This window comes from Desmodus rotundus, chromosome 2 (genome assembly GCF_022682495.2).
Source record: "Desmodus rotundus isolate HL8 chromosome 2, HLdesRot8A.1, whole genome shotgun sequence".
Classification (NCBI taxonomy): domain Eukaryota; kingdom Metazoa; phylum Chordata; class Mammalia; order Chiroptera; family Phyllostomidae; genus Desmodus; species Desmodus rotundus.
Window position 1 is genome coordinate 31,206,600 of NC_071388.1, and position 24,480 is coordinate 31,231,079.

Here is a 24,480-nt window from a genome sequence, read left to right on the forward strand (position 1 = left end):
AAGCTGCCTTACTCTCATCACTCCACAATATACATTTACCCCTTGGCCTGTAGATAATGCAATCTTTATTGAATATGTACATCTGCTCAATGTTTATTCAGTTGCATGTACATCTTTCAAACGTGTTCTGTGACAGTTTTATCTCTCACACCTTAGATGACAGAGAACATATTTACTTAATGCATTTTGCATTATGACTAGCACTTCACCAGGTGTTGATAATATTCAATAAATGCATTTGATTATGACATATTCAACTGTCATTCTAGACACACAAGACACGTAGGTGTGTAGACAAAATGAAATAAAATTCAGAAATAGAAAAATCTCTTCTAGAATGAAATTCAGTCTCTGATTCAGCTATTTTCACACAATAACCCGATACTGCATTACAGAGTTAAAATGAAACAGAAACAGAGGGTTATGTTATTATTCATTTTATGTAGGGTCAGGTTTTGTTGCCCGAATTAAATTGTTCCTTTTTTCACTAGCTAATTAGAAACCTTCAGCCCCTCAAGCTATACTAACCTGGTTCATTTTAAAAAGGAAGAGTTTCCAAATCAAGGTTTGTATAAAGTTTAGTGGTACTTTCAAAATCTAGTTGTAGACTTCTATAATAAATATATTTTATGGTGTATTATTCACCAATCATTCAATCTATAAAGCATGCTGACTATATTTAAACCTGGATAAGGGCCACTTTTTCCTGTGTCAAAATGCCAGCTTAGCTAAATAATCTTACATTTCTAACCATGCTTAGAGAAACAAAATTTATGTATGGGATGAGAAAGACATTCATAGATAATTTTTCTGGCTTCCGTACCAAGCACATTCATATTTTTTTCCTAAATCTGAAACCAAATGTTTGGTTTCCTAATATTTTTCCTGTCTACTGGATTTTTCTTTCCTTCTTCTACGTGGTCACTCACAGCCTGGCCTTTGTGTATTCTCCCAAGAAAGGACTGTTTATTTATATTAGCAGCCCTTTCTGGGGCTCCCTGTAGACTCTGTTTCCAATGGCATGTGGAGTTACTAAGCTTTTATTGTTGACAAGTGGTAGGTGGGATCCAAGCTTTGTGGTTAAATTGTTTATTGATAATTACCTGTTAATTACCACACTGCCTGACTCCTGTAATTTACTATAATCATTACTTTCCTTTTTCTTGAAAACCATGGGCACAGAAAAACAAAAAGTGAAGACAAAAAATATACTTCCTTACCACCTTAAAAAAAAGTTGGTTTTTTAATTAAAACCATTTAGAGTCAGAACATTTCCTCATCTTGTGTTTGGACTTGGAAAAGCAAGCCTAGTAATTGATATATCACTGGTGAAAATAATTTTGGGTGGCAATCATCAAATTAGGTGTCACATAGTATTCTTGAGTCATTAGGTTTTTTTTTTTTTTATTTTACTATAGAATGTTTTCCTTCCTAGAGTTGGCCAGAAAAATCTTTACTAAATCAAAGCCTTAAAACAAAATAAACTCCATATTATTTGTTAAAATTTGAAGCTTTTTTCTTATATCAAGATTCCAGCATCCAAAGTTTTATTCCAATGCAGTTATCTAATACCCTGGATTTCCTGAGATGTGTGGACAGAGGCCTTCACACTTTTCATAGAGTTATCATTTCTGTAGGACAGTCCTCGCTAACCAATCAATTGTGTTGGAACATACTGATGTCCAGGGAGCTCCTGTCCAGGGGAATGCCTCCAGTTTCCACGCACCTGAAGAAATTCTCCCCTAATCCTCACCCCTCAAAGCTCTTTCAGCACAAAGAGTATCTAGTAAAATATCTTGTCACTAGAAAAAAAATTAAATTAACAACAAAGTCCAACTTTCTGAAAATCAAAATTAGCTCTGTCAGGCAAGCAGGTGGATTTACTAGGTATATATTCTTCAAATGTAATATACAAGTGACTGCAAAGAATGATCCAATGAAATTCTAGAATGGCAAACCAAAAAATGCCCTGAAATAAACAGCTGTCATCCTATTTCTCACCAACTTCCTCTTGCTTCCCGCCTTTTGACTATTTTACTAGGCATTTTCATGCCTCATGGAAGATAAGCATGGCCAAGGGGAACTCATGAACTTCATTGGAGCCATGAATTAAAACCAAGTTTCAGAACTGTCAGTGGTTTACATGACCCACTTTAACTCCACAGGAAGGAGCACAAACATGAATAGCAAGAAGCTTTGATGTGCGTTACGTCTATCAATCTACACACGCATTTCATGGGATTCCCTTTGCTAACTGCAGCCCTTTTTGTAAACAGAGCATTTTAAAACCACAGTGGAAAGAACATGGCATTTAGAGTTCAAATAGCTGGACTGGGGTCGAGGCTTGACACTTTGCTAGATGTGGAAACATGGACAGATGATTTAGCCTCACTGAACTTCTTTTATTTTTTAAAGAATTGGGATAAAAAATAAAAATAGGTGGGGTGGAAGGAAGGGGAGAAAATGCAGACAATTGTAACTGAATAAAAAAATAAAATAAAATAAAATAAAATAAAAAATTAAAATATTGACCCAACTAATTTCTTCAAGTTCTTGTAATAATGGCAATGATATAATATCATAATGAATATGAACATACTTTATAAACTGACAAGCACTGTGTGATTATAATAATCATCGTTAATAATATCATGAAAATAATAAACACCCTTTTAAATAACCATTAAAAGAACTTTGCTGTACATAGAGAATAAACAGAAGTTGAAACCTATTTAAAAAGCTAAGTAAGAGTGTCCATACACACACATTGTAGCATTTCAGAAATAGTTTTCCCAGGGAGAGACAAAAGTCAGAAGAGGAAATGGAACGGCTTCAGTTGCTGTCATTGCATTCTTAGTATTTTACTTGGGAGAATGAGCCTTGTCAAATGGAAAGACTGAAATGAATACATTTCTCAGCTGCTTTGCAGATATGTTTCCCAATAAAAGCTAAACATTTCAACCAACCTCATTTCCATGTGAATATTTGCACTTCTGAATATATGATGGGAATATTAAGGAGAATGGGTTGATCTTGGACTTGGCATTACATGGCCCAGGTGTAAATTTATTCTTCATCTTCAGCCATTATGTTTTAACATTCCTAGCTGAAACTTAGTTCAGCTATCACATTGTTCAAAGGCCAGTTCATGCTGCAGCCGAAGAACCACTACTGGGAGAAGGTGAAAACCCCAAACCACAACCAAGTCCATCCATAGGGTTTTCCCGCATGAAGGTTACTGCAACATACTTAACATTGTTACAGACAAATTGGTACCATTACCAAGCCAAACTATTGTGTTTTTATGTTTTTAAATAGTTGTGGTAACTCTTTAGAAACTTTACAGCTGGAAAGGAACTACATCTTGATGGAGCTACATTTATAGAATTTTGTTCTCTGCCACTTGTTCATGCATTTCCTGATGGAAACAATAGCCCCGATCACCAGCTGCACATCAGTTACTCACAGACCTGCTCTGCGTCTGTGATTCAGCCAAGCTCTGCACAGTCATCCCAGCTCCCAATAGTTTATCATCATTGTTTTGTATAATTGGAAACAGAGTTATTTATATGCCTCTGCTTACTCGGTAAGTAAATTTACAAGGCAACTGTCTCTCTTAATCTATAGTAGACCTAATGTAAACAGTAAGGCAAAAGAATATTCAGATTTATTGTTACCTCCTTAAAGATCAATATTTAAAATAAATACATATTGTGCTAATTTAGACATGCAACATATAACAGAGCTATCTACACAAAAAAATTTACAATAGCCTAAGAGATTTTTATATTCTATTCCGACTTCCTCAGAATACCTGTTTCAAATGGAAGGAAAAAAAAAAGAGTTACAAGTTAAGTGTTAATTAGCCTCATTTATAAACTTGAATCCAAACCCATAACCTCAACAGACAATATATCAAGCTATTACAAGGAGAATTAAAGTTACATCGAGTGTGACCCAGACAAGAAAATGAAGCCGACTTCACCCTACACAGTACAAGATGTACAGTTCAGAATAGACAACTATGTAGGGTTCTGCAAAACCAAGCCACAACCTGCTGATCTTAGAGCACTTATTTCAGTTTTGCTCGGCAGTTCCTGGATTCAGTGGGTTTAAATCACTCTCACTCTCTTTATTTAGACCTCATCTTGGAGCTTTAAAATAGTATCCCGTTGACAAGAATCTGAGGTCCTTCAGACCTACTATAATGTCAAGCTGCTGGGCTGAGACCTTACATGCCAAGTCCCAGGCTTCAATGAATTTTTATAAGTGAGTTATAAACCCCTCAAAAACAGGGTTTATAATGGAAACGCTGACAGACTCTTAACTATCGAGTTTCTAGTGGGTTCCTGTTTAATATACTGTATTTCTTCCCCTTTAAGATATTAATTTACTTTTTGAATGTTCATTGCTAAGAGTAAGCGTAGGTTTTTGAAATGTGTTCATAGGCAATTTATGCATGAGTAGAAATGTACTCTTCTCCAGATGTACAGAATACTAATTTGAAAATGATTTATAGGCCACACTGTACTGTACATTCCATTCCCTTCTGAAAAGTTAAGACAAGGTTTTCCTCTGACATAATACCAGGATCCTCGATATATTATAAATATGGTGTATTAGCGATAGTTGTATAAATTCTTAAGATGTCAACTCTAGGATGGGTCAGAATAGGAAGGGTAAGCTGCCAGGACCAGTCGGGAGCAGGCGGCAGGGAGGTAAAATGGAAAGGTTCAGGAAAATGAAAATTAATATAAGCATACATTCCAATAGAAGCTTTCAATCTTAAGGGAGTGTTTTCAGGTTTTGTCCAAATTAAATCCCCTAGAATGTTAGGATGGTAGAAATAATTTTAGAAATCATATAACTCAGGTGTTGCAAACTGGTGGCCAGAGGGCAAAATTAAGCCCACAGTATGAATGAGGTACATAAAAATGTGGCATCTAATGATGCCAATAATAGGTAATTGGACAATTTTACCCCAAAAGGAGAATTTCTATTTCTCTTTTGGCAACATTTAAATTCTCCAGGAGAAACAATTAGCTGGGGGCTCAGTAGCCACAGTCCCCCACAGAATGGGAGTGCGTCCCCCGCTGTGCTGGTGACAATGCTTCCTGCTTCACATTCACCACCTTACCTTCCTGGCCCTGATGCCTTTACTTTTGAGAATCCTGTCCAGAGGTTACCTTGCCCAGGAATCCAAGCCTGTTCATGGTAAGGCTGGGATAAAGGTAAAGTCAAAGCTTACACATTTCCCCCGCTGCATGATCCACACATTATCCTTCAACATAATTCCTTTCCTTGGTTAATTCTCTGTTGAGAGAAAGATCACCTCAATGAAAAATAAATGCAAAACACTAAAAATTTGGTTCTTCAGCAACTATGGCTTTATTTATCCCCATGCCATCAGATTTAAAGACAGCCCAGTTCTACATTCAGTGACTCTTGGAAGGTATGAGAAAACCTCTGTTATTCCAAAGGGTGCAGTCTTTTCAAGCCTACAAAAATGTTTTGCACCTACAACACGGGCTCTCAAACTTCCGGTTCACTTAAGAATCACCTGCAGAGTGCTTAAAATGATTAGGCCTGGGAGCCACAACAGATTGATTAAATCAGAATTCCTGAGTGTGAGCCCCAGGCATATGTTGCAAAACAATTCCCTGGATGACACCAGTGTATTGCTGGGGTTAACAAGCACAGATCCAGAAGGTAATCTGATGATTTTATTATATTGAAATGGAAATAGTAAACATATTTGGGGGCATGAAAATGATGTGCAATAGAAAATGGCTTTAAAAGCACTGAAAACTGTTTCTAGGTAAAAAAAAAAATGATACAGGGTTAAAAAAAAAAAAGGATCCTGAAACACAGTGACCTCTTCACTTCTCCGTAGTTACTCACTTAATGGTAATGTGCTTTCATCATTGAGGAAGAAAGATCTTCCTAAAATAGCTGGGAAATAAACAGTGAGCATATAAACGGCTGGTCAGGCAGCAGGGAAAGGTACAGTATCTCTGAAGGATGACACAAGATGTAGAGGAGTTCCAGGTTAAGAATAGTTCTCAATGTTTCCTGGAAAGGAGTTTCATATCCTCAGGAAGAAGTGACTATCTCAGAATACCCCATCTGGATACACAGAGGACGGAAGTCACATTTACAATAAGCGTTGAGCTTAAGCAGAGAGTAAACTATAATTAATACCTGGTAACATCAGAGGAGCAGCAATTACTCATAGAGAACACTATTTTTAAAAATACAGATATTATGAGAAAAGAAATACTATACAAAATTCTATGGAGTAGCAGGACCTTTTATTACCTTTTAGAATCCTGGTAGCACAAGATCTAAAGACCTAATTTTCTTAAGTAAACAAACAAAAAACTACTACATACATCATATACATACGTGTGCACATGCATGTGCAGTATGATGTCTTTATATTATATATAAGTGAAGATCTGTATCAATTTCTAAGAACAAGAGACTGCTTAGTATAGATGATATTAATGATTTTTCTTAATACTCTACTTTAAAAGCTCAAAAATCATGAACATCACAAAAGATTTAGGTAGCACCTAATTGCTTATGTCTTCTGTTAAAACCCATCGACTGTTGCCTTGTCATTGGAAAGGTTGGAGTTTAGAATCCAGAGACACTTGTAACTAATATCTGCAGTCCGTTAGACATTCAGAAGCAGCTCTTCCTTGCTCTCTCACCAACCCCACCACGCTGACCACGTGCATGGCAGCAGACGTCACAACATAGAGAATTTCAGCTCTTCCAATCCCCATCGCAAGCCAGACACTGTGCTAGAAAGTTTACAAATCATCTTTAAACCTTGTAACAAGAAGGAAAGGTAATTATTACTTCTTTACAGATAAGGAAATTAAAACTCAGTGAGTGGAAGGAACTTGCCCAAGCTTACAAAGCTGGCTGGTAGCAAGTCTGAGGTTCAAGCCCAATTCTGTGTCAAAGCCCTGATCTTGCTCCTATAATGAACTCTTCTAGATATTATTCATTATACATATTATGAATCTTTTAAGCAAAAGAATTGAGTATATTTATTGAAATTTGTGGTGTGGCTTATATAAAAGCCCTCCTTCCAGTTATCTGTCTATAAACTAAAAGCTCATAACAGCTTCTATTTTTGACTCAAGAAATCAATTAATAGACAAGGGAAGATACTGTAGAATTGGAGTCATAAATGATGTCAAGTCAATCGCACTGTTACAGATATCTTGAACTTATCTGTACTTAGGACACATTTAGATATATTTTATTTAAAATACTATAAAAGTTCATAAAAAGGATCAAAATGGACATGTAAAGGTGACGAAGTATATTTCTAGAGTCATGGAGACATTGCTGTTATGGATTATATGGAAAATAATCTATACAACATATAATAGATATCAGTAATGAATGATATATTGACAGACATTAAACAGTAAAAAGAAAAAGTTTTCTCAAAGTAATCAAGAAGAATACCCTAAAAAAGTTATAGGAAATTGACTTGGAGCTAAAAATCTAATCAGGAGAATCAGCTATCTCAGATTTTCTCTCTTGTAGTTAATCAATCAATTTTATTGAGATGTAATTCATTCATTTCACCTGAGCAAGTCGATAACTTTTGATAAATGTATATAGCCATGTAGCCACCATCCCAATGAGACATAGAATGGTTCCGTTTCCCCAGAGAGCCTTTTTGTGTCCCTCTCCAATCAATTCCCTCCTTCTCACAACCCACCCCAAGCAATTATTGATCTGCACACATTAGTTTTTCAATATTATTCAGTATAGATTAGTCGCTTGCTCTAGAATTTCACATAAATGTAATCAGAGAGTACGTATTCTTTTCACTCAGCACAAGGTCTGAGAGATTTAGCCATTCCATGGTCTATGTATAGATAGTTCATTCCTACATTGTTGAGTAGTATTCCAGTGTAGAAAACACCACATTTGTTTATTTACTCAACTATGAATGGATACCTGGGTAGTTTCCAGTTTCCCGATATTATGATTAACAATGCAGTGAAACAAAGCATGCATGTTTTTTCAAGGACCCTGGATTTTCATTTTTCTTAGGTAAATATCTAAGAGTGAATATATAGGAACTGGACTAAGAGGTCTGTCCAGAAGCTATCCAGCCATGTAATATGAAAAATAGAGACATATATTGAAGAAAAATACAAGATACAAAGAACATTGTACACAGGACAAAGACAGTCCCCTTCGAAGAAGGCACCTTGAGACCTCACAGAGTTCTCCGAATTGCTATCAGCTGCCCCATCGTATTTTCCTGAATCTCATGGACAGTGTGAAATCTCTTCCCTTTCAAAGGTGATTTTAGTTTTGGGAAAAGCTAGAAGTTGCAGGGCATCAACTATGGCCTGTAGTGGGGCTGAGTCACCTGGGTGATTTGATGTTTCACAAAAAAACTCTGCATGAGATGTGATGCATGAGCAGGCGTGTTGTCATGATGAGGCTGCCAACCACCAGTTGCCCATAGCTGTGGCCTTCTTAATCATCTGAATAGTTTCCACAGATGAATGTCTAAGCTTAACATAAAATATGATGCAGATTCATTGCTCTGCTCCTTCAGTCATTTGGAATGCAAAGGCCACACAATACGCATACTCACTCAATGGCATCTACCACCCCCACTGACTAGTACAGTGAAGTCGTCATTGTTCACACATGCCCATTCCAGCCCTCTCTCCTTGGCTGCCAGGTTACATCAATGTTGTGCAAACCATTCTTGTTATATTGACAGTGGCTAGGCTTTTCCAGGACAGACCTCATCATATACAGTAAGAAGCTTCTAAGCTGTTTCTCAGAATGGAAGCACCACTATGTACTCCCACCAAGGCTATATGAGGTCTCTGTCTTTCAAGATATATGTTTCAACTTTCATGGGCCTAAAGGTTGTCCTTTGGAGCCTAGGGCATTATTTCAATGGTCATACAGATTACCAAAAAACAAATACAAGAAACAAACAAGCAAACACACACCTTACTACATATCATCCAACCCAATTATTTAGGCAGTGTACCTGCTCACCTTCTACTGTCGCTGTCTGACAGGGGTCTCCTCCATGCGTCTGTGTTCTTGTCAAACAAACCAATCAATGGCCACTTCCCTGATTCCATCTTCCTCACTGACCACGACCTCTTTCTTAAAATCTGCTCTTCCTCAGAGTTCCATGACACAACACCAATGCTTTCTCTCTTATTTCACAAAGAGCTGGTTTTTCTCCTTCCCTGATTCTTTCCTTAGATGTTGTAGTACCCAGGAGTTCAGAGTTAAGCCCTTTCTTTCTCAATGTTCTATTCTTAATATATTTCATCTAGTTCCAGGACTCTAACTATCATCTATTCTCATGACTCCCAAATTTATATCTTCAGTTCTAACCTTACTTTTGAATTTCAGGCCTTTATATCCATTTGCCAAGTTGACATCTCCTGTATATTTAATAGTTATTTCAAATTTAGTTTCCTCCACATGGATTTCTTGAAGTATCTCCCTCCCCACCCATTCCTCACTAGCAGTCTTTTCTCAGTCATCCCTGTCCCCAAAATGACTCCACCTCTCACCTGTTTTCTTGAGCCAAACACATAGGATTAACACTCGACTTCTCTTTTTCTCTCTATCTGCCTCCGATCCATCAGAAATGCTTTGGGGGAGTTCTTTCTCTAAAATATATCTAGAAACTATCCACATGTGTCTCTCTCTCCTTCTACTACACTCTCCACAGCTAGTGCCATTTAATGCAGCAATCTCTCCACTTGGTTCTCCTCACAGAAACCAGAGTGAGCTTTAGACAATGTAATTGGATCATGCCATCTCCCTGCTAAATGCTCACTAGCTCCCTGCCGCACCTTCATCCAGACTCTATACCATGACCTGTGCAGCCCTCCCATACTCTCATCCCTACAGGACAGGACTTGTCGCTGTTATGTCCAAGAATAAAATGCCCAGGGTGAAAAACAACATAAGCTCTACTGCTAGCAAAGGGGCCAAGTTAACAAGTGACTATTTGCACTGTCTTTTAAAACAGCGTGAAGACATAACTATATAGGCAACCAGAGTACATCAGCTGCCTCTACTCTGTGACCACTATACTAGCAGACCTAGCCCCTGCTTAGACCACTGACTCATTTGTTCCACCTCCCTCCCTTGCTTACTGTGATCCCGGCCTCTGCAATGATCCTCAAATACGGCAAATTCCTTCTTGCCTCAGGGCCTTTGCACTTGCTGTCACCTCTGCCCGGAATGCTCTCATGCCTGGTTTTGACCTCACCAGCTCCTTCTATCCTTCAGACCTCACTCAAACAGCCCATCTCCGGGAACCTTTCCTCATCTGCCCCTTTAACGTAGCCTCCTCATCATTCCCCAGGCACTGTCACATCACTGCGTTTTATTTCTTTCTTTGCGCTTTTACTGTTTGGAATTTGCTTATTTATTTATTGATAGAATATAAAATTTTTACTGTGGGAATGGAAGCTCCTTGAGGGCACAAGTATTGTCCATTTGTTTTATTCTTGACTTTGGGTCTTTTGTAAGTACTCAAAAGTGTATCTGTTGAATTAATGGGTCTTTATAGTAACAAAAAAAGTGATAAATATGCCATTGAAAAGTTAAGTTTATTTTCAAACTTGTAAGTATTTTGGAAGATAAAAAAAAAGAAAGCATAAAATAGAAAAGAATATATGAGAGCTTAGTTAATTTTATCATGTTTTGGCTTTTTAAAAATTTCCTTTACACTTTTAGTTAAGAAAATGTTTGTCCCATATGAAATAATCATCTTTTTGCTCCATTTCAACTCTACCTTCTCAACTTTCATCCTATTAAGAGAGACCTTGGGGTCCATTTTCAAATAGAGACACACTGAAGTGACTCCAAATGGATGAGCCTGAACCAGTTTTAAAGATATCAGAGAATAAAATGCCCCAGGCTTTTTTGTGGTTTTAGGTTTTTCTTTTTAAATAAACTTCACTGGCCCTTGAAGGGAAAAAAAGGGCAAAGTCATGTTTTTGTAATCTTTAAAGACTATCCCAACTTAATGAATATTTCTGCCAATAACATAAGATTAAATCAATTTATTTGAGTCGAGAAAATGAAGTTTTTATTTGAAAGAGGGTCCTAAAACTGAACCAGAAGTTTCCGTTTATTTTACCAACTGGGACCCCGTCTTCAGCAGTAAACACTTCCTGCTCCCATGGCTGAAGGGCTATATATTATCTGAAATAATTTCTTTAGTCTGTGACTGGAGGAAGAAAAGTGACTTGCCCTTATTTATCTTTTTTAGGAGCTACATGGATTTTAGTGTCCTTGAAAACAAGTGATTGAGAACAAAGAATTAGCAATAATACACATCTGTATGATACCATTTATCTAAAGATCTCAAAGCATTTTTGTGTCTACACTGCCCCCATCTTTCAATGGCTAAAGCATTTTGGTTGAAGGCAGGCAATACAGCGATATTTGTTCCCCTTTGTGGTTTTGTAAAAGCCAATATTAGAAAAAGAGTAACATGTAGGGGTGTCAGTGGGATTAAGCAGACCCCACTCAGCTTGCTGTTCTAGCAACAGAAACCTAAACTGGCACACGGGGGATGCCCAATATCTGTCTGTCAAGTTTAATAACATAATCAGGACTTTAATATTAGATCATGAAAAGACATATTTGAATGGACACTTTGTTGTTTGCAAATGGGAAGAACAGAGCCCACCAGCACTTCGTTTATTCTGAAACTTTTTTTAAAAGGATGCTACTCCATTTTGATTAAAAACAAACTCTTAAATCTTTTTTCACTTGCAGCTTTCACAAGCTCCTGGTTACATTTCAACAAGAGGAGAAGGTTTTTGGGTTTTTCACTTGTAGCTCCCTCTCTTATTAGCCTTTATTTTAAGTCACTGAGTACCCTAATACTAATAAATGTTATGAGGTAAGTAATTCAAAATGAATTTTAAGAAATGTTGCCACAGATGATTCTGAAAATATTTATCTCAACCAATGTGATTGTTATTGATATTATATCTACCATTGAAATAAATAAGTCTGAAAGTTTACAAGGGAAATGTTCTCTAATACATAAAATATATATTATACATTTAAAAATCTAAGTAGAATTCTTCTACAGAAGCTAGAACACATGAAGATTCAGAAAACCAGATGCCAAGGCTTCTCTTAGAGAAGCTGAAAAATATAGGGGCAGCTTTTACAAAGCCAGTATCATGTACTGCAAGTAGCCATGTTTAAGTTCATATTCTGCTGACACTATTTAATTATTCCTCACACAATATTTTTGGATTAAACTCGTCCATAAATAAAGAACAAAAAACTAATGTGAAAGAAGTCTTACAAAGTATTTTCCAGGAGACCCGTCGCCTCCTGCCCTCCCTTTTCCTTTTTTTACAAAAAAAGCAGACTTTCTTCTAAAAGAAGCGATTTTACATGGTGTGTAAAACCGACCTTGGACAAAAAATGGAACACAAAGATTAATCGCTTATGGTGAATTTAAACATGAATCCGTGGAAATTCTCCTTCTCTGAAATCCTCATTTCTTTTAGAGCATTCTGGTAATAAATTGCTGTGAGTGTTTGCCATATCCTATACCCTCACTCACTGGACAATGGATGCTTGGCATCTATTCAACGATGGTTACACGCACTTGTAAACACAGGCCCGTTCAGTTTTCCTTCAAGAATCGTTTTGTGGAGTTATGCTCGTTGATTTTTTTTTTACTCTCATTATTAAAATTCCTCATTAAATCAGCCTGAAAACTGAATGCAATCCCTTTTACCTGATGTGGCAAACTTCACACTCCCCCCCTCCCCAGGATCGTTTCATCACAGAAGAACAACAGACTTCCTTGCTGGATAAAGTAAGAGCAGTGTGACTAATGCACTCTCTGTCCTACCGAAGGTCTAATATTGTTAATTTACAAAATCAATTCAAGGGAACCACTTTGAAGGCAGACGAGGATCACGCACATGGATCTCTCCAGAAGTAAAGTGTCAGTTCCAAGGCTGGCATCCCGCCTCTGCTGGCATCTAGCGCTTTTTGCTCTTCCAGGCAATTTGGCCCTTGATTTCAAACAAATGCATCCTGAAGGCCTAATGCCAGGAATAGTTTGATATGATTTATGCTCCATATTTTCTCACAACCAAGAAAATTTTAGATCTAAAAGACATATTTTTTCATTATTTAGCATTTGCTGTGAGTCGTATGCAAGCCAAAGTTATTTTCGTGTCAACCTTAATTTCTCTGCGCCTCTGAGTGAAGTCAGCTCAGCGGCGTTTCCACCTCTTGTTTGTTGCACAATAAGAAAGTCTGCTGGCTGCTGTCACTGATTCCTAAGTTGCAGATCTTTCTTTTCTAGTGGCAGGATGGCGGACATAACATTTGGTTGCCATTGTTGGAAGTCAAAATGACCACCACTTAAACTGTTTTCCCCCAAGAATTTACTGTTTTAACCAAATTCACAGAAGTCCTCTTGTACTTATTCAGGACTTATGGGTATGGAAAACTTAGGTAGACGAATTGTTTTGGAAAGTATATATCACCTGTTGGTACCCTACCGATGTTAAATAGAAATCAGTTGTCCTGTTTTCAGTAGTGCTTGGGTGTAGGTACACCATAAAAGCAGTAGTTGAAACCTTCCCCAGTCTCTGACATGACATCTGACTACTGGTCACTAGGTCATGAGGTAGTGTGGGTTTTCCCGGCTTCCTGCCCTCATCCTTCTTGTTATTTCTAAGTTGAGAAGAGATAAATACAATACTTATCTCTGCAAACCCTCTGTCATTAAGAAAATACACAAGTCATATCCATATCCACTATTTACATGGACCACTTAAAATCAAACAAATGTATTGCCCCACAGTTTATGTCATAAAAATCCACCATAGCTTGCTTCAGTCACTAAGAGCCACACAAATAAACAGCAATGGTACCACGTAGAACAAATGACAGAGTACCGCCTCCCCAAGGGCTGACCTTCACTTCCTTGCACAGCGAGGTAACAGGAGGGCACTCACCCACAATGCGGATGGCAGGCACCACGGATGAACTCATGACGGAACGATGTGGATTATGATGCCAGAGTAAGCACTGACCACGTGGTTCTGCACTCACTTTTATCCAACTGCCACAGACCAGACTTCTCACCTCTTGCCTGCACAAGTGAACTATAGCTAGACCTGGATTTATTTTCCTGGTGTCTTCCTTTGATTTTTAATAAAAAGTTTTGTGAATGCAAGAAGGTACAAAACAAAAACAGGCAAGATTAGGTAGAGGGTTACATCTGGGGTTTGTAATGAGCTAGAACATTGGACCTAAAAACAATACTGTTCGAGTTCAGAAAGATAGCCAAATCAGATTGTCTGCAAATAACATACACTCACCGCTACTTACATAAAATACTTAAAACAAAATAAACAGGGTGTTTGCAATTTAAAGGTTATAAAAGTACCAACATAGAGTAGCCTATCTCACTCGCCCACAAACATGATAGGTGTTTACAGTCTTGCCCAGGCACTGACAATAATTTCATTCTACACTCTAAATTCTCAGTGTTTCTGATTAAATATTTTTTCTTTGAATAACTGTATAATAAAGCTAATACTCATGAGAGTAATAATTTGACCGCTATAAATCATGACAGGCTAAAACTTTTGTAATATAGCTTGTAGGCTGAGAATCTAGAAAAGAAATTATATTTTTTATGTTGAAGGAAAGAGGAGCCTTACTGTATGCTTTAAAAAAATTAAATTTGTGAAAGTCTATGAATTCAGAAAAATTACAGAAAAATTATCCATCAAATCAAAGCTGTGTGACATTCTGAAAAAATATCTTAATATAAGAGGATAAATCTCTCAACAGGGTGATCAGAAGAGCAGGCTGATGTTCAATTCACAACAAGTCTTCAATCTGCAGGGAGGACGCTGGAGTCAGGTGCGTGCGCATACTGAAAATCTCACTCACTTGCCAGTGTAATGGAAAGTTACGTTAGGCAATGATCCCAGCAATGCCACAACTTAGGTGGGAAGTTTATAAGGAAAAAACAGGAAGTGATGCCAAGGATCACAAAAGGACACTTCCCTTTCGATTGGAGTATTTTTAATGACCCAAGGAGTGCTATGCCCCCAGGGGGAGGCAGGGGGAGGCAGTGTCTCTCAGATAAAGCCCTTAACCTGTGGTCTCACACTGACTTTGAAACTGTGGAACACCAAGTCAGATGAGGAAAAGTTCCCGTCTTGTGTTCAAATACCAAAGAAAGAGATATGTATCATTGTTAACTTTATTTCTTAATTACTGTGTACCAGGTATCGAACAGTCTTTACTTGTTGCCCAAATTCATTCTGGGAATTTAAATTTTCTCTTTTGAATTATTGTTGCAATTTTATTTTGATAGAGAAACCTGCACCACGTTGAATTTAAAATCATTATTACAATGGGTCGGGTGGGCACACAAATTCAGCCACAAAACCTCTGTTTACTCCCAGCTCCACACGTGCAGCTGCTGGCATGTGTGCTTTGCTCCGGTGTCCTCAGCTCTGTGGAGCTCTTGAGCATGCTGTGCCTGCCAGGTCTCGGGTCCACTGTACCTCCCAGTGTCACTGCTCTGCGCCCTTTATTGTAGCGACTGTGACACACAGCACAGTGTCCTCATGTTCTACCTAAGCAAACATGAAAGTGTCACAGGAGTCACTTGAAAATGATTTTATGGGCAGAGGGGCTGAGTTTTCTGTTGTTCTATTTCCACCTGAATACCACTCTATAGCAGGTATTTTTAAAAATCTTAAGATCATTCCCATGTTATAAGGTAAACTTGTAGCTAATAGTTTTCAGGACAAAAAAATTAGGAGGCTTTATGTGTAATTAAAAAATAAAGTTCACTTGCTTCTTTTCTCAAATATCACCTTTTCAGTGAGACCTACCTAGAATTTCTACCTTTCCCCACCTGCTGACACCTCATATTCCTCTCCCTTGCTTTATTTTTTCTTTTTACTTCTGTTAGCAATATGTGTACTAAGCTACATATTTCTCTGAATTTCTTTATTGTCCGTCCCTGCCCGTAGTAGGAAAATGCCAAAAAGGCAGGAATTTGTGTTGACTGGTGTATATCCTGAGCCGAGGATAGTACCTGGCTCACAGTTGGGGCTCAAAAAATTTTACCGAATGAATGAATCAATCATGAAATTGAAGAAGGAGATTCAGGAAGGACACAGCATAGAATAATGCTTAATTTTATCGCTTCTAGTTTCAGGTTTTTATGATTTGAAATTCTCTTTCCACCTTTTATTGGTTACATAGCCTAGGTCAAGCTCTTCAGGATCTCCTTTTTCTCATCTGTGAAATGGGGAAATACCAGAACTCTCTCATAGTATTGAGAGGATTAAGTAAAACAATTGTATAGAATTTAGCATCATTTTGGAAATAGTATGCAGTAAATAGATGTTGACTATTAGTATTATTATTGTCATCACCATAATCAGCATTTTCATAATAATTTTATGAGGGTACCATGAGATATCAGTTATCAGGATATTTAAAAATACTTTGGTAAGTCACATTTTGGAGTAAATGTGATTCAAAAATTACTCCAGTTTCTCTTGATACAGTCTGTCTGGCTCCACAGTCAATGATGCTACCACCCAGAGGGAGTTGTTTCCTCTCTCCCCGCCTCTTTCTGGGCAAGGTTCTGAATTTCAGGCACGGAAACAGTCATTCACTGCCTTTGGTCATCTTGGGCAGATGGGCTTTTCTAGGACTGAAGGAAGTGTCTCAGGGAGGGTCAGCAGGCAGCTCCAGGAAGTCACTAGGTCTGGTTTTAAATGCCCTGGGCTGACTGATCATTACGGATTCATCTGGCTTTACAATTTTATGATTTTTGCCTAGCTTGCTCCTCAGAGAAAGGGCAGCACAAAATGGTAAAATAAGAATAATCGCTTAAATTTCTTGCTTAAATTTATCCATTACCTGTGTATTTATTGCATCCATTCATTTATCTGTTTCTTCTACATATTTGGTCTCTGGGAAAGGCAGTATGGGAGATGCAAAGACAAATCAGACCGCATCTCTCACCAGGTAGCTTGGCACCGGTGACAGGCAGACTGGAAATGCTTCTGTTGCTGTTGTTGCTTTCAGACAGTTCTGGTTTTATCTCCTAGTTGCTTCATAGATGTGCTATTTAAAACGATAACCACTAACCACGTGTCATTAGGTAAATTTACATTAATTAAATTTAAAGATTCATTTCCTCAGGCCACTAGCCATATATTTCAAGGGCTCGGTAGCCCCATGTGGCTAGAAATGACCGTGCTGGACAGCACAGATGGAGAATATTTCCATCATCCCCAAAAGTTTCATCGGTCCATCGTGCTATTCCACAGGCTAGGAGTTACTGATAAATTTACAAGTAATAAAGAATTTTCTGGGGTCCACCCTTACCCAATATTGACTAACTTATTAAAGCAAACTTAATTGAAATGGTAAGCAATAATCATTAGCAGAGATTCCAAATTAGCTTAAAGGTACCTATGGCTTTGAAATGAATTCCAAACGCTGGCTGCCCTCAACGCCTTGTTACAGCCTCTTATTCTTGCCATCAGACAACAGCAAGCCCCACATATGGTGCCCTGACTGGTCACGTGACTTTTTAATATCCACATGATGGCACTAAAATGGCCTATTAGATTTACAGTGTCATTAACCTTCCAAAATAAAATGAGAGTCTGCTCTGGCAGGGGGAAAAAAAAAGTGTGACTGCTGTTGGGTTTTGGGTAACCAGTCTGTGAGGAAATGCTGACAGGGGTCAGTGTGACATCATCTTTCATCCGGCCCCAGAGCTGTCAGGCCCTCCCCAGATGTCTGAAACGCAGATATAAATTTTCATTACCCAGCAGCAAAGGGCCAGAGGTACACCAAATGAATTTTTTACCAATCAAATTAGAGCTCGTTGCCAGATTAAGTGTAAACGCTAATTTTGTGAAGTTTTCTTCTGGTCATTTATCTACAACTCCACAAACTAACCTTGCTGAAGCTGGAAAGATTTCTAAATCAAATTATTGTTTTTATAATCTCGTTGTGGACACTGCAAAATTGAATAAAAAGAAATTCCATTAAGAATGAATAGTGCCTTCTTCCATAGGACAATTAGATTTTTTTAACTTTTTTTTTTTTAAAGAAAATGCAAAGCCAAGGAATACTAAGGAATCAGCAAAGACATGACTTCACCACTCTGGGCCTCAGTGTCTCCATCCATAAAATGGCGGGACTGGAGATGGTAATCACTGATCCTGTGGTATAAGGGTGACTATAAGGAACAATGCTTCTATGTCGACAAATTTCACGTCTAAATTTCTATAGTTTAATATGGGTTTGGGAGATAAAATAGCTCCCAATTAAAAATTTTGGTAGATTGTTTAAGTTCAACTACATATTTATTACTTGGAAATTAGAACCCTTTTTCCCTTAGAAATAATGTGACACATGGGACATTGTAGTTATGTTTGATGTTACAATGAAATACAGTTGTCCTGTAACAGACAAGTACTCTATAACTGGTAGCAGCAATATTGTAGTATCCAACCCCTTGATTCAGCTATATGTACATAGGAAAAGGTATTCATTCATACTTCAGGTAAGAAACTTCATGTCCTCTCATTAAGACTCCATAGCCCCTCTGTCCTTCTTCAAGTTTGAATCCACTAGTAGTGAGTTCAGTGGCCATAGGTAGGACCTCCAACTGGGTAGAGGCATAGCCAAGGGAAGCACAGCAGCAGAAATAAAGGTTGTGGTAGGGGTGTAGGTATGGAAAGCTCCAGGCATGGGAGGGACAAAAGGGAGGGAGACTTGGAACTACTTCTGGGTATAAAAGCCAGAAGCACTTTTCAAATAAGGAAAAACAGCAACGCTAGAATTTTCTTCTGAGTCCCTAGAATGCTCTAGTTGATTACTATTCCCTAAGATTCTTCCCAGGTATTCTTTAGAAAACAAAATACGTGTGTGTATGTATATAGATACATATATATCTATATATAGATATATATCTATATATGTGTATGTGTGTGTGTTTCATATATATATGAAAAAGACAAGGACTACTTAGGTGCCAGGAATACCCAGTCTCTGCCCACCAACATAGAAATTCTATATTTCAGAGGAAGAACCAAACTATGCACACTGACTGTTGGACCGTAGTACAGGTGGTGGATACCTGTACTAAGGAACATGGTGAGAGGTAGCTTATATTAATAGGTTAATGGGAAGAATAACCTGAGAGGAGATGGCGACTGTCAGCTCCTGCAGGGACCATTTCAAGTCTTCCTCCCCCTCTAACTCTTAGCACCGACAATGCTGCTACCTAAGTTTGTGGTCTAGACCAGCAGAGAAGTGTCTTTGGAAAAACAAAGGCTCATTGTGATGGAGCATGTGAATAAGAAGTGAGTGGATGGAAATTCAAAGTGATGGCTAGAAAGAGCCAGGTCGAGCTCCGGTGGTCATCCAACAGTGTGAGCACAGGTAAGTAATTCATGTGTGTGAAGGACTTGAGGGGGCAGCCGTGGCTCTTAGTCCTCTCAATGCACTCAACCGGCTGCTGTCATCCACTCACAGGAAAACACAGCTCCGTCCTGAGCCAGTCACGCCACTGGAAAACCCTATGCCTCAGATCTACTCCAACTAACCTCACTGTAAAAACAGACTGAGGCCACTGGGGATAGGAAGAAAGGAGAGAAAAGATTCCCCAACCCTTGAAAATACTGGGATTGTCCACTGTTTACAGAATGACTTAATTTTAAAATAGCTGCACTGAGTTTAAAATGTACGATATTTGTGAACCACCAGGGATTGAGAAGTAAGGCCGTGGGGCACACGGAGACTCAAAAACCCTAAAAAGCCCCACGGGCCGTAAGGCCATCCAGCACTTGGCTAGCAGTGCAACAATCTGTTGAGTTGAACATAAACGAAGGATACAAATTAGATTTCCCCTGAAAGCCACAAGATTAAACATTAAGGGGCAAGTTCTTGGCAAAATGTATGTGTGTATTTTCCAAACCAAGTTTAAAAAAAAAAATTCACAAAGCCTGTTAAATACATTGGTCAGATTTTCTCATACTTAAATATTTGCTTAACTTAAATGAACACAGCATTCAGGTAAATTAAGACAGAGATGATAGGGGCAATCCTGATGAATGCATTGATTTGAAGAGTTCTAAAATGAGTTTTACAGAGAAATATCATTCAGTATCGATATGTGAATTTTAGCATGAGGGCCACACAACTACACAATCCGATTATACAGACTATGGGAAAAACTCCAAGTGCATCCTAAATATGAGCGAAGAGATATCTGGACTTCACTTTCAGTATCCCATCATCTGTACGTTCAGAACGAATGAACGCCAGCTAAGCGGGGGTTCTGCTGCCGTGGCTGCTAGCAGGTGCATGCAGCACACACCGTCTCCAAACCCATGGGAACAGAACAAGTTGAAAGGGATTAATGTGCGGAAGAAGGCTTGCTTGTGATTTTGAAGCACACAAAAGAGAAAAAGCTCTGCCTTATCCAGGACTGGTGATCTTCCCTGTATCTTCTCCTAAGTGTAACAACAGACTCAGGGAGAAAAGAAAAAAAAAGAGGGAGCCATACCCAAGGGTCCCCTATCCCACTGCCTTGTCTTGCAGGTAGAGCTGAAATATTAGGTGGCTTACCCTAACACCTTTGCTTGAAGGACCACAGACTGGTAAGGAAAATAGGTAGCACACAGTAGGAATGTTTCCAAAGACTATCTGTGAACTAGAAGAAGGGAAATTAGCCAAGAGCTCCTGATTTCAGTATATAAACTTCCATTGGCTCCTTTCATCCATTCATTAAGTTAACATTATTTCTGAGCACACATTCCTTCATACCCTAGATGGCCCATTATCTCCCTGTTCTCAAAGTGTGTTCCTCCCACCCCCTACCTCCATCTCACCCCCCACCACCACACATCTATCCATACTCTACACTTCTTTTTAATCACAGTGCAAGGAGGGTGAACTGAACATTAGAGTAACCATGAACCCATTAAGGGAATCATTATACCAAATTTCACCTGAACAAAGTAGAATAAGGGACAGAGGAAGCAGAGTATGATTTTCCAAGGACCTATTGTCTCTCAGACTAGTTCTTTTTTCCCCCCAGATCTATTATAAAAACAAATAAAGCAATTTGTAAAAAGTACACAATGCATTTTATCTTTTCAACCACATGAGTTACATGGATTTTATTTATCTAACCTTTAAAAATACATCTTTCCTGGAATTTCTCCATACTGGTTTTATGCCTAGAGATAATATTTACTGAGCATCTACTATAGATCAGGGAGGTATAGTTACTCTCTCCATTTTATCCATGAGGAAATCAAGTAACAGAGGATTTAGGTAACTTGCCCAAGATCACAACACTAACACTGTAACATAGGGGTTGAAACTCCATTTTTTCCCCTTCAGATATATATGTACGATGCAGATGTATTCCTTTTGTTCAATACATAACGATCAGTAATGAAAAGGGGAATCAGAGTAGTTCTCTGGGGTTCACACACAGAGGCATTACATAAAGTTCTTACTGACTGCAAGGATTTTAAACTGACTTCTGCTGTATCTCAGCACGTCACTAAAAGCAGTTCTATGTCCCCTACATACCAAAGACAACTTTTCTTTTGTTGTACGCATGGCACTGGCCAGGAGAGTCTTTGAAGTCATGTGATTGGAGAAAAGTGTTCATAGACTAGAAAACGGAACAAACCTTGACCTACACGTGAAAAGGGACTGAGCTTATCGGTCTTCAGTCCCTTCACTGTGTGGCCTTAGGCAAGTCACTGCCTGGACCCTGCACCTTCCTTTGAAAAATCAAATTTGAACTTTTTAGTCGAACTCACTGTTTTAGAAAATAGTCCAGGGTGATGGATTAATGGGGGGAGGACTAGGTCAAGCGTGTACACAGTACTAATATTAGCAATAGCTTACTAATGGGAAAAAGGACTAGACAGTTTTTATAGAACAACAAAATTTTTTAAAATTCTTACCTGAAAATAGAAAAATGTGAATTTTCTATGTACTACTTTGATGATAAGATATACACAGAAAGGAAAGGAGAGAGAGAATACATACAAATGAATTCTAAACTTCACAATTCATACATTTAAAATTTTCTCTCCCACCTGTTGTGGTTTTGGTACAATATCCCACTTTTCTCCTCTAACAGTAACATATTTGCCAAATTCCCTCTTGGGTAAAAGTTTCTAATTGAGAAATTCTTTACAGGTGTTCATTTCTCTGTATTAGTACCGATAAGTATCAGTGTGACGGGCTTCCTGGCCGGAGGGACAGAAACGCACGAACAGGCCCTGACTCCACCAGGACCATAAAGCAGTACAGCTCAGTGGGGAAAACTTTCAGATCTATTCTCTTAGCAACCTGAGCAAAAGTTTGGCCTTTCCTGACTGGCAGGCTGGACGCAGCCTTTTGCCCAGGAAATGTGTTGGGAGGGAGGACATGGGTGAAAAGAATCATTGATACAGATGCAGAATTGTGCAAGCCATGGAATAAAATAGCTTGTTTTGAAAAGGAAACAAGATTAGAAACATGACAATATTTCATGACAAGGCACTTCGAGATATGTTTCCAGAAGGAGGCAGGAGGGCAACATTGCCAAATTTGGGACTCCGTCACTGTGAAAATGAGCCCAAAACAAAGTATGGGTTTGGAGCAGTATCCCCAATGGGAACCATTGTTTTCTCATCTGAGATTCTTTCTCCCAGGGCTCAGGAACAATTGAGACAAATGCCTTCAAAGGTCAAGGGAACAGACAATGCTGGGAAAGCTAGAGAACCCAGTGGCTAACTAGCCCCTGTGCTTCCCGTCACCACACAGAGATCCGACAGCAGCTAAAGTAGCTCGAAGCAATCTGATTAGAACAATCTTGAAGCGTTCCTGAGCAATTTCTGTGGTTTTGACTGAGTTCCTTCTCTACTGTAGTTTGGGCCACAAATCTACCACAGATTTGGCTAAACAGATGATTTTCTTAAAAAGAATTATCTATGGTGGTTTAGCCATATTTCGGGTGACACTGTAGCGGGAAGTCATAATGGAAATACCAGCGCATGACTTGTTTTTCCTAACCTCAGGGCAGTACCTGCTGCCACTTGAATGTGATCATTGAAAGCCACTCATTGTGCAGGGAGATGCTACAATCAAGGAATGAAAAGGAGCTAAAAAGCAAGAGAGGACAGAGTACCATGCTCATAAGCTATAATTTATGCAGTGGCCAGTTTTTCAGGAGACTGAAAAAAAGAGGGATGTGTTTTTGTAAGACTACCATAGACTTTTTCAAGAAAGTAGTATATTCAAAATAAAAACAGGATAAAAATAGAAGAGAAATTTATGAAGGAAATTCAGAGATGTGATTATAGCATCACACTAATGACATTACAATTAACCTCAAAGGCATTTTCATGCAAACTTCCCTTTTCCAACAGAAGTCACTGCAGCCAAGGAATAATCCTGTCAGCCTGAAATACTGCGTACTCGGTGTGAGTCTACAAGTGCTTAGGCTTTCTTCATTTTGGTTTTATTGCCAAGCTGGACAGCATTAGACAGAGCTGTTCTGGAGTTAGAAGGATACAATAGTCTGCACTTTAAATAGGTTAGAGTGCATGGTATTTTATACTCTTAACTCAAATGCACCTTTTTAAATCCCAAACTAGGCGACTGTAAGCTCACACTATGCACTAATATTTTGGCTCACTAGGTGTGATAACATTGGACATAGTGAAGACACTATTCAATGTTTTTTTTTTTTAAATAAAGCACGAAATCACTTGATAAAACCCATGCTGATTATATGGTCCAAGCTTTTCACACTCACGTATTTGTGAGTGTTAACTGCACTGGCTTGGAAACGGTGGTTCTGGCTTTCTGGTCAATGGTCCATTTACTTATAGTAAAATCTCCTGGAATTGTTCCATCAAAATATGCTCTGCTTGTGAAAGAAACTGCCAACATCACTGACCCTTAACGTGGGAAACGAGGAGCTTCCTTAGGCCACTTGGGAATATGACATGTTTAGCTGGAAAGTGCCATCCACATCTGTGAGATGGCTGGGGGCCATCCAAACAGGCAAGTGGAGGGAGAGGCAGTTGGCAGACACCAAATTAGCCATAATAGCATCTTAACAAAAAAAACTCTGAAACCAAGCTCAAGAAATGATGTTCTCCAACTAGGCATGACACCGCCTGCTTGGCCTTCTGATCAGAGTTTCCAGCGACCGACTAGCCAGGCCTCCACAGAGAAGATGCAGATACTCCCCCAAGCCCCTGGTGGTCACCAGATGGGGAGTTAGGTGAGGATGAAAGTGGCCCACTAAGCTGGCCAGGACCAGGGTTACAGAGGTGGATTCCATTCCTACCATCCTCCGTAGCTTCTGGTCCC

At 38.7% G+C, this 24,480-nt stretch overlaps 1 protein-coding gene across 10 annotated transcripts in view; it reads right to left on the reverse strand.

The window, feature by feature from the left end:
* The window catches only part of MECOM (MDS1 and EVI1 complex locus), a 550,490-nt gene that overhangs the window by 110,467 nt on the left and 415,543 nt on the right, over window positions 1–24,480 (reverse strand). Inside the window, exon 1 of one of the 10 annotated variants that reach the window (XM_045197753.2) lies at window positions 5,138–5,160. The exons of the other annotated variants lie outside the window; for them this stretch is intronic. The gene's annotated coding sequence lies outside the window, so the exon portion shown is untranslated. Of the gene's footprint in view, window positions 1–5,137; window positions 5,161–24,480 lie in introns of those variants that run through there. 10 annotated transcript variants of the gene reach the window in all.